A 5,203-nucleotide genomic window follows, 5' to 3' on the forward strand; every position below is an offset into this window, starting at 1 on the left:
GCTGATCTCAAACTCAAAAATGATCCTCCTGCCTCAGCCTCCTGAGTACTGGGATTACAAGCATTGGCAACCATGTTCAGCTTTCTTCCACTTTTTATTTATTTATTTTTGAGAATTGAACATAGTATCTTACACATATTAAGGATGAACTCTATTCTGAGGTACACCCCTCAGTTCTCCTACTTTAACCTGTTTTTGTAAACTGCATTTCTTATAGACAGCAAACAATTTTGGACTGTTTTTATGTATTTATTTATTTTGCGAGGTACTGATAATGGAACTCAGGACCGCATGCTTGCCAGGCAAGTGCTGTACCACTGAGGGAAAGCTCCAGCCCCATTAGGACTGTTTTTAAATCCAATTTGGCAATCTCTGATTTTTGTTTGGATTTTTTTTTTTTTAGATAGTCTTGTTGTATTGCCCACACTAATGATCTCTATCTTTTCAATTGCTTTTAGACTTTTATATTTAAAATCTATACTCCCTTTTTTTTCCTTCTACTATTTTGTTTTTATCTCTTGTCTATTGAAATACCTGTTTATTCACATGCTAGGCAAATGCTCTACCACTGAGCCATGTCCCCAGCCACAGCCCTTCTGTTAAATATTTGATTACATATTTGCAGTATAGCATATCTATCTCAAATAATATCAGAGCACTTCACTTATAATATAAGAAATTTGGGCTGGGAATATAGCTCAGTGGCACAAGTGCCTGTCTGGCATGTGCAAAGCCCTGAGTTCAGTTCCCAGTACTAAAAAAATAAGTAAAAATTAGAAAAAAATAATACAAGAAACTTAAAAAGGGGGCCGGGGAGATAGCTCAGTGGAATAAGCACTTCCCTGGCAAGTGCAAGGGCCTGAGTTCAATCTCCGGTTCTGCCAAAAAAAAAAAAAAAAAAAACAAAAAAAACCCTTAAAAATATATAATTTCATTTCTCCTATCTTTTGTGCTATTGTTGTACATTACTTGTGTATCTATTATAAATTTCATGGTTCACTTTATTTAAATCATTCAAATAATTTTAGTGAGTTTTCATAATTATACAAATACCATTTCTAATTCTATTCATTTTTTTTGGCAAGAGCTGAGTTCCAGGAATTTGAAATTTTTCTTTTTCTTTAAATTTTTCTTTTTAAGTACAGGTCCGGTGGCAATGCATTTACTCGAGCTTTTATTTTCTGAAACATTTTTTTCTACCTTTATTTTGATTTTTGGTATTGGAATTGAACTCTACCTTCATTTTATTTATTTGATTTTTTTTTTTTGCAGAACTGGGGATTGAACTCAGGCCCTTGTGCTTGCCAGGGAAGTGCTTATTCCACTGAGCCATCTCCCTGGTCCCCTTTCATTTTTTTTTTTTTTTCAAAATTTTATTGATAAACAGATAGCAATGAGACAGTTTCAAATCAAATCGGAAGTACAGATTCGACAAATAACACACTGCATATATTCTTCTTAGTGGTTAATTGCTGTACAAGATGTGGACTTGTGATCCTATTTACAAACACCATTAGAACAAATCATTCTATTCATTAAGAGAACGCAACTATATATCTATCCTAACCACTTTGAATACACAGATACAAAATGGACATTCATCTGTATCCCCTTTTTTTGTTAAGTTCCATCATTTAAATATTATAGGTGTGTAAACTCAGCAAAATATTCTAAAAGAGTCCAGTAGCCCATAATAGCATTGGGTCTTCTGTTCAACTGGCAATGTCAGAAATTATTGACCTGAGTCCCCCACAGCTCAATATAACAGCATGGCTTTACTTCCTATATTTCGTCTTCAAAAATATGGAACGCTTCACGAATTTGCGTGTCATCCTTGAGCAGGGGCCATGCTAATCTTCTCTGTATCGTTCCAATTTTAGTATATGTGCTGCCAAAGCGAGCACCCCCTTTCATTTTTGAAAGATATTTTTTGAGCATAGAATTTTAAGTTGATTTTTCTTTCATCACCTTGAAGATATTCTTCACATTTTCTTCTTACATAGTTTCTGATGGGAAGTCACTGTGATTTTTATCTTTGTTCCCCATGTAATATGGCTTTTTGAAGTCTCTATCACAAGTTTTCAGTAAATTTATTATGATTTTATATGTTAAGAGTTTTATTTAACTTGCTTGGAATTTGTTGAAATTTTTGGTATCTGTGGGATTCTAGCTTACTTCAAATTGGTAAGCTTTCTTAGTTCTTCAACTATTCTTGTGCTATCTTTCTGTGACTCCATTTATAAGTGTATAAGACCATTTGATACTGTACCACATTAATTTTTTCTAGTCATTTATTCTGTATTTTAGTTTGCATAGGTTTTCATTTTCTGCCTTCAAATTCATTAATCACCAATGTGTATTTGCCTTTGTTTTTATTTTTGTCTTTTTGAAACAGGGTCTTGCTATGCTGGCCTTGAGCTCACTTCGTAGCTCAGATTGGTCTTGAACTTGGCAACAATCTGCCTGCCTCAGCCTGAGTGCTGGGGTTACAGGTGTGCACTGTCATACTTGGCTCCTTTTTAGTTTTTGAGACAGGGTCTAAGATGACTGGGTTGGGCTCCAACTTGTGATCCTCCTTTTTCTGCCTACTGGAGTGCTAGAATTAGACATTCGCTACATACCTGGCTAGGTGAACTTTTTTTTTTTTTCTTTTTTTTTTTGGCGGAACTGGGAATTGAACTCAGACCCTTGTACTTGCCAGGGAAGCGCTTATTCTACTGAGCCATCTCTCCAGCCCTAGGTGAATGTTTTGAGGACATTTTCTGTTGCTAACTTTTCTGTATGGCTATGAAATGAGTATGACCAAAATAAATGCTTATTAATGTTGTCTTGTTTTTTAAAAATTTTTATTTGAATCTTTAAATTATTTATTTTGCACAGGGTCTCACCACACAGCTTGGACTAGTAGTGATGCTCCTATCTCAGCCTCCATGGTGCTGGGATTACAGGTGTACACCACCACACCCAGTTTCAGTGGCCCACTTGGCCCACAGGGGCTCCAAGGCCAGCCAGCATGGCATGCGGTACCAGGGGTTTGAACCCAGGCAGGCACTGCCTGGCAGGCAGGCACTTAGACCCCTATCTTCCCAATCCTATCTTGTTTTTTTAAATAGATAAATCTGAAGTTTTGTTGCTTACTATCTACTGAAGTTTTAGTTTATAAATTCTAACAAACTCTAAAGATAATATAAAACATATTTCTGATCTTACAGAGTTTATTTTGAGGTCACTTGGAATAAAGACCAAACTATAGTTCTAATACACTGATGGGAAAAAAAAAGCAGCATAAGTTTCGTGCACCAAAATTGTCAAGGGGCATTTTTGGGGAAGAATGAAGGTTAGTTCTCCCTTATTATAGTTGCCTTTTTCTTTTTCCCTGTCTCATTTTTCAACTTTTTGCTTCTGAGCAACTAATCTAAACCCTCAAACTCGCTACAGAAGTATTCACTGAGCTAAATCCCCAGCCCCTATTCTCCCTAATTATAAACATAACCTCAGAATATCCTCATTTATCTTAGCCATCTAGGGGTATTTTGTGAATATCTCTTTTAATTTATTGTTATTTTTCAGCTGTGCCAACTTTATGATATATTCCATAATTACAAGTGATTGTAGGCTTGGCGCTTCAATTTCAAAGAACAGGGGCTGGGGAGATGGCTCAGTGGAATAAGTGCTTCCCGGGCAAGCACAAGGGCCTGAGTTCAATCCCCAGTCCTGCCAAAAAAAAAAGGCAATTTCAAAGAACTGCCCCTGATTTTATTATTTCAGAATTTCATTTAAGTTCAGATCATCAAACGTATATTAACTAACTATAATAGGCTGAGACTATACTAGGTCCTAAGATGGAAAGATCATTAATTGTCTGCCCTGAAGTTTATTCTTTAGCATGAATGAGTTACCAATGTTTACTTTTTATGATTTCAAAAACTTTGTTTATAGTATACTTTATTTGTATATAATCTATTCTTTATTATGACTACTTGTTTTCCTTTCCTTATTACTTCTTAGGTACTTTTTTAGCTTTTTTGTCTTCTAGGTGTATACAGTTCCCCTGAAGTAGGGCACTAATAGTAATTTTAGGAAGAGAAGCTTATTGGAATTTCTTTAAGGAACAGTGCTCACCAGGAGCAAGCAAACTTTTTGTGTAAAGGACTAGAGAGTAAATATTTTTGGCCTTGTAGACCAAACACAGTATCTTCTCTTGACATACTATTTAAAAAAAAAACAAAAAAAAAACAAAACGGTTTTTCATTATCAGGCTATACAACCATAAACTATAGTACCCAACCCTTGAAAATGTTTTGCAAATTGCTAACTTCCACTGAATAGTCCTTAAAATAAGTATTTCATGGTCAAATGAATTTTGGCAAGTATTGTATCATTCTCTTGGAAATTTTCAAGGCCTTTGTTAGCATTATTAAAATCTTTTAAAAACCCATTGGTACAAGGTTCTTTTTCCTCTAATCTTTGTGCTTCTTTTTGTTTTATGTTGTGTTACCTACCTGTATTCTATAGATTTAGCCTCTCAGAATGCTGCCACACATGATTAGATCAACTCTGGATCATAATGTGTATTAACATTTTTTTAGGGCTAGCCAGATAGTTCATCAGATTAAAGTGCCTGCTTAGGCAGACACAGGGGCCTGGGAGTTTGTCCCGGATCGGCCATGCCAGCCCTCCCCCTGGGGGGCGCTGAGCCAGCGACTGAGACTGGGCATGGTGGCACATGTCTGTAATCCCAGTACTTGGGAGGTTGAAAAACAGGAAAGATCACTATAAATCCAATCTGTGTAGTGGAAAAGATCACTACAAATCCAATCTGTGTAGTGAGACCCTGTACTAAATACGTTAAAACAATAATAATAGTATGCAAATAGGGGTTGGGGAGATGGCACAGTAGAATAAGCACTTGCCTGGCAAGTGAAAGGGTCTGAGTTCAATCCTTAGTTCCACAAAAAAAAAAGAAGTAAACATCTTTCATTACTATTTTGTTAAGTTCTAATAGAAAATTCATTTAAAATGTTCTGCATATTTGTATGACTGGATTATTAAGTTTAAAATTTAAACATATGGGGCCGGGGAGATGGCTCAGTAGAATATGTGCTTCCCTGGCAAGCACAAGGGCCTGAGTTCAATTCCTGATTCTGCCTAAAATAAATAAATACCTAAATGTGTGAAAAGAATCAAACTGATTTTTCTTTTT

At 35.8% G+C, this 5,203-nt stretch overlaps 1 protein-coding gene and 1 non-coding gene across 5 annotated transcripts in view; one reads left to right on the forward strand and one right to left on the reverse strand.

Annotated features, from left to right (window-relative positions):
- Positions 1-5,203, forward strand: part of Ipp (intracisternal A particle-promoted polypeptide) — a 37,125-nt gene that overhangs the window by 24,996 nt on the left and 6,926 nt on the right. The window lies entirely within an intron of this gene.
- LOC111818911 lies at positions 1,798-1,904 on the reverse strand. Its single transcript, XR_002822780.1, has one exon. It is a non-coding gene; the product is annotated as a U6 spliceosomal RNA (small nuclear RNA).

Source organism: Octodon degus, unplaced genomic scaffold, assembly GCF_000260255.1.
Source record: "Octodon degus isolate 3935 unplaced genomic scaffold, OctDeg1.0 scaffold00107, whole genome shotgun sequence".
Classification (NCBI taxonomy): domain Eukaryota; kingdom Metazoa; phylum Chordata; class Mammalia; order Rodentia; family Octodontidae; genus Octodon; species Octodon degus.